Source organism: Eucyclogobius newberryi, unplaced genomic scaffold (genome assembly GCF_026437365.1).
Source record: "Eucyclogobius newberryi isolate DKJ021-1_F unplaced genomic scaffold, fEucNew1.0.hap1 SCAF_14, whole genome shotgun sequence".
NCBI lineage: Eukaryota > Metazoa > Chordata > Actinopteri > Gobiiformes > Gobiidae > Eucyclogobius > Eucyclogobius newberryi.
Window position 1 is genome coordinate 31806071 of NW_027315768.1, and position 15103 is coordinate 31821173.

Sequence of the window (15103 nt, forward strand, 5' to 3'; positions counted from 1 at the left end):
TTATGCTTAATTTTAGATCATTTAATTTGGATTGTTACTTAGAATAAGTGTTTTTAGCTTATTTTAAGAGTTATACACACTTAGAAAAAAAGTCTTGTTTCAAGAATTCTTGATAAGTAAAATTCACTTACCCCACTGGCAGATAATTTCACTTAATTCAAGTATAGTTTCCCCTAAAACAAGTGTATTTTTCTAGTTTTAAGGTGGTGTAAATTTGCAGTGTGTACGATATAACGTATTTTCTGGACTATAAGTTGCACCTGAGTATAAGTCGCACCAGCCCAAAAATGCATAATAGAGAAGAAAAAAACATGTATAAGTCACACTGGAGTATGAAATGTGGTTTCAAATGTGAAAATAACAAATAATATCACATATAAGTCGCTCCGGAGTATAAGTATACAAGTATATAGGTATAAATATAAGTATAAGTCGCACCCCGGCCAAAACTATGAAAAAAGGTGCGACTTATAGTCCAGAAAATACGGTATCAGTGCCATGTTTGCTGATTGGTTTAACCCCACAGACTGAAAGATGGGACAAATCTCCTTTATACTTTAAGTAATACAAAATAAAATGTATCTTAAAAGACACATATCAGGCTTTATTTGCATTTTCTCTGCAGTGCATTTTTTGGAACATTTTTTAGGACTTGAAATAATATATACATTGACGTACACGTGGCGTACAGTATATCAGTCATATCATTGTCAAATATTTAAATTAGAATGGGTGTAGTCTGTCCAATCACTTTTTGTGAGTTATTAACCTCCAACAAGGGATTTACAGGTGTGTCTGAGCAACGTTTGGCTTAAAATATTGGAATAATTACAAAAATATTAACATTCTTGTCAATATCGCCCCTAGTTTGAGCTTGAGGGTGTAGGTGTTCCCCCATCAGGATTGGTGTTAGGACGTCATCTACTGGCAGCAGAGGGAATAGCCACGAAAAATAAACAAAAATAAGCTTGCGTCTGTCATTCTAATGTAATCACACAGTTGTAATTAGTCAGATTTATGGACAGTGCAGAAGATCTCTGGAATTCTTCCTTTAATCTGGGAAACTTGAAACCACGTGTTTTTGTGAGGCTCAGAGAAGACAACCCCGTGAACAATAATTCATGAAATAAGCGTGAATGAAGCCAAAAGAACAACTCCAGGTATGTTTTCGATGACGGAACAACGTTGTAACACGGTAAAAGCTCCAAAGACTGTACATTTTGCACAGTGTTTGTCTTCTCACCCAAACCTACAAGTCGAACACTTTTAGCCTTCTCCATTTGTCCAAACTCCCCCTCCTCTGCTGCGCCCGGACAGCTCCTGAGTGCTGTTCTTTGTGATGCGTGTTGAAAGCCGTGCAGAATCCGCTCATTTTAGGACAAGCGGATGAATGTGAGTGGTCCTCCCTTTGTTCGGGGCCAGGTGGAGTGCGTGCGAGGCTCCGATCGGCCCCGGGGAGAAAATAAAGAAGGACAAAAATGGATAGAGTTTCAGAAATCGCCTGTAATCATCCTAACCACAGCAGAAGATGAAGGAGGAGAAGAAGGGGGTACAACAAAAGGAGGTCTGAATGGAGTGATGAAAGTGTCTGTGCGGTGGAGGGGGAAAACCAGACGTGGGTTTTATTGTGAAGGTTTGGGGAACCACGGCGACGACTGCAACTATTCGTTTTATACCAAAGAATGTGTCGTTTTAAGCCAAATAATGTGTCGTTTTATACCAAATAATGTGTTGTTTTAAGCCAAATAATGTGTCGTTTTAGGCCAAATAATGTGTCGTTTTATGCCAAATAATGTGTCGTTTTATACCAAATAATGTGTCGTTTTATACCAAATAATGTGTCGTTTTATACCAAATAATGTGTTGTTTTAAGCCAAATAATGTGTCGTTTTAGGCCAAATAATGTGTCGTTTTATGCCAAATAATGTGTCGTTTTATACCAAATAATGTGTCGTTTTATACCAAATAATGTGTCGTTTTATACCAAATAATGTGTCGTTTTAAGCCAAATAATGTGTCGTTTTATACCAAATAAGGTGTCGTTTTATACCAAATAATGTGTTGTTTTAAGCCAAATAATGTGTCGTTTTATGCCAAATAATGTGTCGTTTTATACCAAATAATGTGTCGTTTTATACCAAAGAATGTGTCGTTTTAAGCCAAATAATGTGTCGTTTTATGCCAAATAATGTGTCGTTTTATACCAAAGAATGTGTCGTTTTAAGCCAAATAATGTGTCGTTTTATGCCAAAGAATGTCACTCAGGGCAGTTGGAGCAGATGTCAAACTGGCTGTAAACTTGTTGATTAAAAAGCCCCGAGCTGATCATCGACAATTTTAAAATAATTTAATCAGAATGAAATGAAAACCTGATTAACTGCGCCGCCTTCAGAGTCGTTATATCACAGTTTTTTGTACATTGTATATGGTCAGTGAGCAATCAAATTATGACTTTGATTAAATATGTTCCCGTATTCAAACAAATGAATCTCTTTCTTTTCTTTGGCCTGCAACATTTCCTCGAGTAGACTTACAGTATTATGCTTCCTTGTGGCCTTTTAAAACATGCTTTTGGTCACCTTAAATTAACATTTCCCATTATCTGATTTAAATCCACAGTATTTTATGTTTTGGCCAAATATAGACTAAAACGTAAGCATGTTTTTACCTTTTTAATTTCATTTTGAATGTTTTTTTTGCATTAAAATGTGCAAAAACGTGTCCCTACTGTGAGTGGGGCTTGCATCTCCACAAACCTGACCCGTACATAGCCTGGACGAGCCTTCACCTGCTTGTTTCCATGGAAATGTTGTTCCTTTGGCCACAGTATTCTACAGCGTGGCGTAAAACGTTAAATCTTACCTGCACGGAGAATGTACCAAAGTCTTAAATGTATAATTATATCTATCGAATCGTGTATGTGACTTCCGGAAAGTCACATACCGTGCCTCGTTGCCATGACAATCCGAGAGATCAGAGTGGATTTATAGACTTAAAACGGCGTCGGACAATTATGATTTTCACCTGCGCCTGCGACAACTCGAGGACACTTCAAACCGAGTGATTTTTGAAGCTCAGAACAAGACGATCTCGAAACAAATGAAACAAAATGAGCGCGAACGAGGCAAAAACACAACTCCAGGTGCGCGTTTGATCCGAGAACAACAATATAACGTGGTCAAGGGCTGGAAAAAAGCACATTTTACATAACAGTGGCCCTTTGAAGTGTGTTGTACTCCTCCATCTTCTTCCTCCTTTGTCCGCGACACTGAAGGCGGCGGTCTTTTACTGTACGTGCTGTGTGGGTGAGTTCGGTATTGTCGGGGGCCCACGGGGGACACGCAGACGCTTCCTGGCCCCCGTTCTGAAGATGACTCAGAAGAAGAAGAAGCTCGGGGCGTTTTTTTTCCAGCTCCTCCTCTTTCCCTCGGCTCGCGTTTCTGCTCGAGACACGACGGAGCACCGAGAGCGTTTTTTGGACCGGTGCGAAAAGCAAAAATATTCTCTCTTTCTCTGAGCGATGAATCGGGCGCGTTCGGTTGACGTGCGATGGTTCGTGAGCTGGTTTGATACGACGCCGCCTCCAGTTTATTCCTGGTTGTTTTTGAAATATTGTGCCAAAATCAGAAAGGAAAAAGATGGAAAATGGCTGTCCGTGTCCGTAATCTCTAACAAGCAACATCACCCCCGTCACACAACACATTCGCATCTCGTACCTACCCGTATTTTCCGGACTATAAGTTGCACCTTTTTTCATAGTTTTGGCCGGGGTGCGACTTATACTTATATTTATAATTATATACTTATACTCCGGAGCGACTCCATCACCACATCCAATGAGCCGTAAGTGACGAAAAACAATACAGGATTCACTCAAAAAGGCACAAATCAATCAAAATAGGACTTTCAGTAAACTAACGATGAGGAAAGACGAAGTTTAAACTCCGTAAAAGTTGATCAATTGGCGTAAAATGTCTCCTTTTAGAGTAAAATCTTCTTCTACACGTCACTGTTGTTGTTGAATCCACTCGTCAGGCGCAGAGCATTACACTCATGACAAGAGTGGGCGGGGCAAAGTAAAGTGCATTAAACAGAAAGCCACAAGAGCTGTTTACACGGCAACAATCTGGAGAAATCACCATCTCACCAGTCGTTTTGCCCTCTCTTTTATCCAGTATTTCCATGTAGAAGTGTAATCATTTGGAGAAAGTCTTTCAAAAGTCCTCCTGCTGTTCCTCTTCTTTTCTGTAAGTGGTGGATTGCTTTGTGGGAGTCGCGGCGTCAGCTCTTGTGAAGTTAAATGAAGCACAGAGAGTGTTTAAAGGTGCACAGCAGAGCGGGAGAGCGTGGGCGTCGGCCCGTTGTGTAAGACCCGACCGGATTTCACCAGGACTTTGATAGAGCGAGAGGAGGAGATGCTGAGACCGGTGGCCCGCTCGCTTCTTTAATTAATTATGGATTACTGGCCAGCCGGCTCCTATTGAGCTGTGCGTTTGAGCTTTATTGAAGCCGTCGATGAAGCTAATTGTGTCGTCTGGAGCCGGATCCGTGCGGACATTTATGGAGGGTCGTTTTTATTATTTTAAGGGTATCGGACTTTTTGGTTATTGTAAATTCTGTGTTTTCCTCCGATAGTGTAAAAGTAGGACCTTGTGAAGAGGTCGCTTCACGCTGTTTGCATGTTTTATTTAATTTGTTTATTTAATTTCGTTAAAATATTTAATTTTCTTAATTTTCTTAATTTTATTTTATTTATTTTATTTATTTTATTTATTTTATTTATTTTATTTATTTTATTTATTTTATTTATTTTATTTATTTTATTTATTTATTCTATGTATTCTATTTACATTTTATTTATATTTATATTTTATTTATATTTATACTTATTTTAATTATAACCTTCATTTAACCAGGTAAAAACCCATTGAGATCGAGAACACACACTATAAAACTTTTACACATATATAAAAAAAACAGCTACATCCAAAAGCACAGTCTGTGTTCATAACATTTACGCTGTTTACTTTTTAAAAATGGAACAAAAACCCCTCAGTGACACCGGCTCACGCAACCGTAGCTCAGACTGGAGAGAGTTCCGAGCTGAGGGAGCAGCATAGCTAAAGTCTGAACCCGGGGACAGACAAGCAGCGTGTAATATTAAAGAACGGAAAGCGGTGCTCTGATTGGCTGATTGACTGTGCGCACGCCTAAAATGAACGTGTGTGTGTTTTAACGATGGGCCAAAGGGTTTGTGAGAGATTTTAATACCTGCTTCTGCCTTTTGTGGTGAGAAGATCAAGTACTTTGGCTTTAACGCACCAGTTTTAGACTCTTTTCACATCCAAACTCCCTAAACTCTGCATTTACAACACCAATTTACGAATGGAAGGGAAATCAAGCTGTAGACCAACTCCAACTTTATTGTCCGGCGGGCCGAGGCTTCACGACGTGTACGACAGTAACACATTTATACAACACTGCAGTAACGACATTTCGGGTCGTACAAAATATCCCCAAAACTGTTTCAATAAATGAAGTAGTTAATACAAAACAACAACTGCAACTGATGGATTGTATTTTAGTGAGAAATAATGTTCAAAATGTTTTACTGACGTTTCTTTGCAAAATTGGCTAACGAGAACTGAACCAGAACTAGAACTAGAACTAGAACTAGACTAGAAACAACCAGGTCTAAAGCAGAACTAAACAAGAACTAAAACAAGACCAAACCAGGACTAAAGCAGTGCTAACCCAGAAATAAACCCGCAAGATTCTTTATTTCACTTTTTCAATAGTTAGATAAAATGGCTCGTGGGCCGGATTAAACTGCTTGGCGTGCCTGATTTGGCCCCCGGGCCTCACGTTGACTAGCCCTGCTGTGGACTATGTTACACGACCTCTACTCGAGCTTTTACTGACCTACGATTGGCTCTGAAATGACCATAAACTCACCGTTGACCATCAGAGATGACTAAATCTCGTGTGTGATTCGTACTCGATTAATCGTAATTATACTTTGTTGTTTGTGTGATTGTTTATGCTCTTATAGCGTTTGAAAGGTCTAATATCCGGCGTTTGTTTGCCGCTCACAGTCTTGGCGTGCGCTGCAGATGCTTAACAGCTGCTGAAACGCGGCGCTGGAGCGTTAAGTCCGATCGTCCGAAGGCCGAGGCAGGATTTAAATTATACCCGGTGCGGTAAAAGAGGCTTTTCATTTAGGTGGAAAGTGAGAACGCCTGAGGGAAGAACGAGAAGATCCGTCTGAATATGTGTCAGTAAAACCTACTCGACTGGATATATATATATAGTGTCGTAGGTGTTCAGTGGGGAAATGAGCAATTAGCAAGATGTGCCAAGAACGTCTAAAAAGAAAGAGCGAGAGACACTAATGTGAGACGATTAAACGCAGGGTTTTCTTCTTAGTTTGTCTCCTTTCGTTATGTTTGACCAAAATACCTTCAAAAAACCTGCTTTGAAAACGAGCAGATGCTGAGTCGTCCTCCGGGAGCGTCACGTAGCATCAGTGCACCAAGTAAAACAAGAACTAGCAGCTGAGTCGTCGTAGTAACCGAAGCCACTGCGCAACTGTGTTTGTCTTACGCAATTTACGGATGTCGCCCGGCAACAAACGACGGATTTACATTGTAAAACGGAACTCAAGACGCAAGAGGTGTGTTACATGCTAGAAGTGTGCTACGTGCTAGCGGTGTGCTACATACTAGAGGTGTGCTACATGCTAGAGGTGTGCTACGTGCTAGAGGTGTGCTACGTGCTAGAGGTGTGCTACGTGCTAGAGGTGTGCTACGTGCTAGAGGTGTGCTACGTTCTAGAGATGTGCTACATGCTAGAGGTGTGCTAGGTGTGCTACATGCTAGAGGTGTGCTATGTGCTAGAGGTGTGCTACGTGCTAGAGGTGTGCTACATGCTAGAGGTGTGCTACGTGCTAGAGGTGTGCTACGTGCTAGAGGTGTGCTACGTGCTAGAGGTGTGCTACGTGCTAGAGGTGTGCTACGTGCTAGAGATGTGCTACATGCTAGAGGTGTGCTAGGTGTGCTACATGCTAGAGGTGTGCTACATGCTAGAGGTGTGCTATGTGCTAGAGGTGTGCTACGTGCTAGAGGTGTGCTACATGCTAGAGGTGTGCTACGTGCTAGAGGTGTGCTACATGCTAGAGGTGTGCTACATGCTAGAGGTGTGCTAGGTGTGCTTAATGTTATAGGTGTGCTACGTGCTAGAGGTGTGCTACATGCTAGAGGTGTGCTACATGCTAGAGGTGTGCTAGGTGTGCTTAATGTTATAGGTGTGCTACGTGCTAGAGGTGTGCTACATGCTAGAGGTGTGCTAGGTGTGCTTAATGTTATAGGTATGCTACGTGCTAGAGGTGTGCTACATGCTAGCGGTAGCATTTGTAAAAGTGACTAAATGATAGTGAAATCAGGAGATAAGGTCCGTTCGTGTTTATATGTTTGGCAGACTTCTGATTCGACGCAAGATGTGATTCTTGTTAATTGTTACAACGAGCGCCACGCCCCCTTTTTAGTCAATTAATCAACATACAGTTTCGTTTATATTGTAAATGAGGCGTTGGGAAGGAGACCCAATCTTGCGACCTCTGAAGGACTGTATAATTTCTGGATATATATTTCCCTAATCTTCCCAGGTTGTCCGGCCAGAACAAAGGAGGACGTCAGCTTTGCTTATCACTCTTTATTTGCTTGATGTTCGGGGTTAGGTGTGGTTTGATGTTTGGTTTCTACAATACAGAAGTACAGTGAATAGTGGATATTAAAACACAATAATTCAATGAATATGGGCAGATAAACATAGTATGTATAAACAGTAAAGGTGTGAATAGTTTGCTACGTTAAAACAAGTTCAAATGGGAAATAAACAGTATATAAGCAGCAACATTCACAACAACACAACAGAGCAATGATCTCCAGCCATTTTCTCGCCAAAAACTATAAATTCCGATCGTCCTTGAACGCATCACTACTAGCGCCAGCGTGCTGCGGAGTGATGCTGGCCTATGGGCCGTGAACGCATCGTCGGCGCAGATTACACTGCCGAGATGGAGCCGGATAAATAAGACAAACTAACTACAGGTAATGACTAATAATAGCACAGTTAAAACAGACAAAGACGAAGCATTAGGAGGAATAAACTCACATTCTCAAGGACCAAACACACAGGAAAAGCACACGAGGAACGGGAAGCAGCCGGAGGCACCATGTGCCATACGAAGGGGGAAAAACAACACAACAACTTTGCTAAACGCACAAGTCCCGTCAGGTGCTGCACTGTGATTGGTGGAGAGTAAGAAGACGTGATTGGCTGGACTATAGATGGAGATCAGGTTACAAATAGAGAATAGGAACGTAAAGAATAGCTTTAATAATAAACTAATAACTAAACCGGAGTGACTAACTAAATGATGGACAAATCAAACGCTATATTTACATGCAAACACTAGACCCTTGTTAACATATATCTTGTTTTTCACGCGTCCCGGGCCCAAACTGGATCAGATAAGTGCGGAAATGTCCAGACAGAGAGAAAAACATCTCCACCAGAAAAGTTACACAGCATTATTAGCACGGAGCTTCGTTAAAGAGAGTGTTAACGACATATCGGATCGTCACGTGGATCGGAGCTCGACTTTCATCGCCCGTCGCTCCACAGACGAGAGGCGGAGAGTCGATGAGCGACACGGGGCAGTGGCTCCTGACGCTGCCTCGGCTCTAGTTGTATCCTCCAGTTAGAGTGATGAATGAGGCGCCTTCTCTCACTTATGAAGAAAGATGGAGCCTTCTTTTCTTTCTCCGTGTTTAAAGCTCTAATTTGAGTCTCGCCGTGGTTTCCCGCCGCTCGATTTCGTGCGGACATTTAGCAGTTAAAGTCAAATTCAAGGGTTTTGTCCTGATTTAGATTAGTGAAGACCACGTTTAGCCGGAACAGTCTTCGTTTTGCTGCTCTAGCTTTGTTTAAGTCTCTATTTATGACCGTAACCGAAAAACATTTATTTCCCCCCCTTGTTTTTAACTTTTTTTAAAAAATGTTTCATCTTGTACGACCATAACAAAAAATAAATAAGTAATAATGTTACATTTTATTTTGCCATAGATAAAAAAACACTATTCTTCGTTTTGTAAAGAAAAGACAAATCTGACAAACTGAGGACAAAATACAATATCGGCGCCAAATATCGGACACATTTTCAAATTTTCAAAAAAACCCGATAATCATTCCCTAGTTTCAAAAAAACTGTTCTAGCTTTATTTAAGTCTGAATTTACCGTCATGTAATCTGTGAATCTGGTCATAGTTTGCCTCTGTCATCCAATTAGTTTGCAAATAAGACTCATTTCTGATTTTTGTTAATTGATTCATTTTAAAACTCGCATAAAAACTAGGCCGGTATTAATCAGAAAACATGACATAAATAGAACACATTTTAACCAGAGTTGTACGTCAATGATGTCTTAGTTGATCAAAATATTTATTCGTTGACTCATTATTTTTCTGGGATTAAGGAACTGAATACCTGCTTTACATGTACTTTTCTGTCAAATTTGTAATTTTTGTACTTTTCTGTCAAATTTGTCATATTTGTACTTTTCTGTAAAATAGGTCATTTTTGCACGAACTACGTGAGTTTATGTTCTTGTGGTCAGACATTTAGTCAGAACATGAAGATATCTCACAGTTTCGAGAGCCCCGCCTCTTTTCAGTCGATTAATTGACGCGGGACATGTCTTTAGTAATTACTTTAGACACCTTTCCTTGCATTACGACATCGTCTGACCTTAAAGCGCCCCCTACAGGTCGGACCACTCACTGAACTAAAATGCAGTTAAGATAAAATATTTTGAATGTGGCTAAAAAATGACAAGTGTTATCAGAGAATAGCACATTTTTCAAGTTTATAATTGTACTTCCTGGTTGTGATCGATGACATCACAGTAGGAAATGACCCATCTCATCTAATCATTAATTTAACAAATAAAAATACATGAGAGCAACTTTATCGGTAAAAAATGTGTTTGCGTCTAGTGGGTTACGCATTGGTCCATGAACAGGATTAAAGGTTTAGGTACCGTATTTTCTGAACTATAAGTCGCACCTTTTTTCATAGTTTTGGCCGGGGTGCGACTTATACTTATACTTTTATACTTATACTCTGGAGCGACTTATATGTGATATTATTTGTTATTTTTACACTTGCAACTGCATTTCATACTCTAGTGCGACTTATATATGTTTTTTTCTTCTCTATTATGCATTTTTTGCTTATACTTGACATATACTCCGGAATTTACAGTAATAATTGTAGCCATTTTAGAAGCAAAGTTCAGTATTTTTGGTTCAATATACAGTACAAGAACTTTATTTTTATCTAGAGTTTTTAGTCAAATTTAACTAATTAATTTTGTTGTTCAGAAAGTTAATTTTATACTTGGTGCGACTTATACTCCAGTGCGACTTATAGTCCGGAAAAAGAGTGAAGAGAAAGGCAAGATGAGGACTTAGTAGAATAAACAAATCGAAACTTTATCATATACATTGTTGCAAAGTTCCCCGACGCCTCCAGACTTTAGTGCTTGGGTTTGTATTTAGTCTTTTGGATGAAAATCAATAACGTTCTAAAATATTTAAACTTTTGGGCTGATATCTGGCGCCCCGTAGACGTTAACCCTGGAAAATACATCAAATGTCGACGATTTCAAACGTCAATCAGCCCAAGTCTCATGTTTAATGGAGTTTCATTGACAATTTTGAGAACTTAAACTCGATATGTGCCAATAAATATGTATGAAACGTGTTCAGTGCCTGTGTGCTTTGGGTTGGAGTCTCATATCAGACTTTGCACAGACACCAAGCAATTAAATGGTTTAAACATAGCTCTTATTAAGCTTTTAACCAGTTATTTTTTATTATAAGCTTTATTTTTTGGCACTTTTAGTCATTATTATCTGTAGCGGTGGCTCAGTTGGTAGAACGATCCTCCTTTAACTGGAAGATTGGTGGTTTAATCCTGCTCTTTACCAGATTACGTCAAATTGCATAAAAAATCTGACTGAATCTTGCTAAATAGTCGATTTTCTTTCATTGTTTGAATAGTTTTCTTTGGATACATTTAGTGAAATGATCTGAGTAGGGATTATTCCGTTCATCGATAATTGTGATTACCGTATTTTTTTGAATATAAATTGCACCTTTTTTCATAGTTTTGGCCGTGGTGCGACTTATATTTATACTTATATACTTATACTTATACTCTGGAGTGACTTATTTGTGATATTATTTGTTATTTTCACACTTGCAACTGTATTTCATATTCCAGTGCAACTTATATATGTTTTTTTCTTCTCTATTATGCGTTTTTTGGCTGGTGCGACAGAAAATACGGTAATAATTGTGGCCATTTTAGAAGCAAAGTTAAGTATTTTTTGTTCAATATATAGCCCAAATTGACATAAATGTAAAGAACTTTATTTCATCTAGAGTTTTTTGTCAAATTTAAGTGGATTTTGTCATTCAAAAAGTTACATTTTGGTCACAAACTTGAGGAACAGTGACATGTTATAGCACGAGAATGACATTTAAAAAAATATTTCACTGTTATCGGCCACAGTCTCCATAATCGTGACTAATCGTTAAATATTGATGATTTTTCTCACAATAATCGCAACACTAACATTTGAAATCGTGATGTCCCGTGACACTAAACTCAACCCAAAATGACGAATAATAAGATAATAAAAGATAATAAAAACAGCCACGCCCTCACACCGGACCGGGACGTCACTCGTTTAGGGACAAATCAATCTTGGCTTATCATATTCCCGACGACAGCGATCACCTTGAGGCGTGTCGGCGGTAAACTCGGAGCTGAAATGATAAAATAATGTCACAGCAGGATCCCGGCGCCTCAAACGCCGCCCGGTGAGAGGCAATTACCGCGCGACCTTCACTGACCTGCGGAAAAGCCAGCGCTTTACTTTAGACCTTTTGCGGCGCTTTGAATGTCAGTGTTTTTATCTACAAATGCATACGTCAAGATGCAGTAATAGTCCAAGATGAATAATACTTTTATCGGAGCAAACGAAGTCCCGGTTTCTCTGAATTTGAATGTCAAGAAGTCAGAAACGTTTTATTTATGGCTTGTTTGACATTCATTTAACTGAATTAGCAGTGTTTTCTGTGACGTTTCTACATATTTATTGCTCTATTTTAGAGAAGAGAAATATTAAGCAGCACAAATCTTTTCTCTTTTGTAAATATAATAACTACATTTATTTATCTGGGATTTCCTTTCACGTCGCGATTAGACCGTAAATCAAAACACTTTTCTTTGTTTTTCTTCTATTTGTCCTTTCGAGCGTCCATAAATGAAAAACTGCAATTTAAAAAATGTTCCCCTTTGCTACCTTTTATATTGTTACGAAAATAAACGGAAAAAATATATTACAATATTTTTATTTTGTTTTATTTTTCTATTATTTTTTATTTTGCACAACCTTAAACGAAAAACATGTATTATTTCCCCCCACCTAAAAATCTTGTATAATCATTGACAAAAAAAAAAAAAAATTCCAAAAAATGTTTTCCTTCTCGTTATATTTTATTTTGGAAGGGCATAAATGAAAAACATTGTTTTTTTTGTATTTTCACTCGTTCGTCCGTTTAAAAAGACAAATCTGATAAACTGAGGACAAAATACAATATAAACGATAAACGATAATCCATCTCTAGTTTCCAAAAATGTAATGTCTCCTGTACATTTAGATTTAGATTCATTAAATATTGACTTGACAGGAGAAAACATGACGTGCCAATCCTGAAACGCATTACATTAAAATACAAACAGACAATAAGACAATCAAAGAGCTCAAAGAATGAAAGACATTTACGAGTAATGGACGATATCACCGATTTTTTGATCCAAGCAGTACTTGGTATTGGATCGGATGGAAGTCTGCAGCGATCTCCTTCTCAGCAGAGCACACAATGCACTGTAGTCTCTGTTTGTCCCTGGCTGTGGCTCCAGTCACAGGTGCTGCAGGTGAAGTGGAGAGCCGGGGGGAGGTGAAGGGGGTGCAGCAGGGGGTCCAGCAGGGGGGAGGTGGGGGTAGAGCAGGGGGTCCAGCAGGGGGTAGAGCAGGTGGTCCAGCAGGGGGTCCAGCTGAGGAAAGGTGAAGGGCTTGAGGTGGGGGAGGACCAGGCACTCAAATGACAGACGTCAGCGCCACAGGTCTGTAGGTCTGTAGGTCTGTAGGTGTGTAGGTCTGTACGTCTGTACGTCTGTACGTCTGTAGGTCTGTACGTCTGTACGTCTGTAGGTCTGTACGTCTGTACGTCTGTACGTCTGTAGGTCTGTAGGTCTGTAGGTCTGTAGGTCTGTACGTCTGTAGGTCTGTACGTCTGTACGTCTGTAGGTCTGTAGGTCTGTACGTCTGTAGGTCTGTAGGTGTGTACGTCTGTAGGTCTGTAGGTCTGTACGTCTGTACGTCTGTAGGTCTGTACGTCTGTACGTCTGTACGTCTGTAGGTCTGTAGGTCTGTACGTCTGTAGGTCTGTAGGTGTGTACGTCTGTAGGTGTGTACGTCTGTAGGTCTGTAGGTCTGTACGTCTGTACGTCTGTAGGTCTGTAGGTCTGTACGTCTGTAGGTCTGTGCGTCTGTAGGTCTGTACGTCTGTAGGTCTGTAGGTCTGTAGGTCTGTAGGTCTGTACGTCTGTACGTCTGTACGTCTGTACGTCTGTAGGTCTGTACGTCTGTACGTCTGTAGGTCTGTAGGTCTGTACGTCTGTAGGTCTGTACGTCTGTAGGTCTGTACGTCTGTAGGTCTGTAGGTCTGTAGGTGTGTACGTCTGTAGGTGTGTACGTCTGTAGGTCTGTAGGTCTGTACGTCTGTAGGTCTGTACGTCTGTAGGTCTGTACGTCTGTACGTCTGTAGGTCTGTACGTCTGTAGGTCTGTAGGTCTGTACGTCTGTACGTCTGTAGGTCTGTACGTCTGTAGGTCTGTAGGTCTGTACGTCTGTAGGTCTGTGCGTCTGTAGTCATTACGTCCAGTGATCCTTGGCTTCTTGTGTGGTATTATCCTAATGCACTCCATACATCACCTGTGTCGCTGTCATTTACATAGAACAGGCTGAGAGCTGCAGAGAGATGCTGAGAGCTGCAGAAAAGGGCTGAGAGCTGCAGAGAGGGCCTGGGAGCTGAAGAGAGATGCTGAGAGCTGCAGAGAGATGCTGAGAGCTGCAGAAAAGGGCTGAGAGCTGCAGGGAGGGGCTGAGAGCTGCAGAGAGGGGCTGAGAGCTGCAGAGAGATGCTGAGAGCTGCAGGGAGGGGCTGAGAGCTGCAGAGAGGGGCTGAGAGCTGCAGAGAGATGCTGAGAGCTGCAGGGAGGGGCTGAGAGCTGCAGGGAGGGGCTGAGAGCTGCAGGGAGGGGCTGAGAGCTGCAGGGAGGGGCTGAGAGCTGCAGGGAGGGGCTGAGAGCTGCAGGGAGGGGCTGAGAGCTGCAGAAGGGGCTTTTATGTACGATGACGTGGGCAGTTTCTAATTTTACTTTAATCTTCATTTTTTCACTTCAAATTGTCAGTTGTCAGTAGTTTTTTATGAAGACGTGTGATTCTTCTTCTGGGAGTAAAATGGCACTAGAGGTGAGTAAAATGGCACTAGAGGTGAGTAAAATGGCACTAGAGGTGAGTAAAATGGCACTAGAGGTGAGTAAAATGGCACTCGTGATTAAAAGCCGGCAGCCATGGAAAATAATACAATGCTTTAATATTCAGTTTTAACTATGTTTTAAAATTTCAGTGAATAAAAATATAACGTTGCTGTTTTTTTATTTTGGTCCAAAAAATTCTGCATAAAAATGTTCAGTGTCTCGACAATCAATTAGCTGCGATTAACAGTTTAAGTTCATATTTTGTGCTAAATGACACAGATTAATGAAAGTCTCATTTACGTGTTCATTAAATTAGAACTGAAAAAGAATAAAAGAAGCTAAAACCAGCCCTATTGATTGTATTGAATACGTGTTATTATTATAATATTGAGGGAAACGTGGGTGAAAGATCAGAAATGAGCTGAAC

At 40.3% G+C, this 15103-nt stretch overlaps 1 protein-coding gene across 3 annotated transcripts in view; it reads left to right on the forward strand.

The window, feature by feature from the left end:
* Positions 1–15103, forward strand: part of sema5ba (sema domain, seven thrombospondin repeats (type 1 and type 1-like), transmembrane domain (TM) and short cytoplasmic domain, (semaphorin) 5Ba) — a 378099-nt gene that overhangs the window by 48291 nt on the left and 314705 nt on the right. The window lies entirely within an intron of this gene.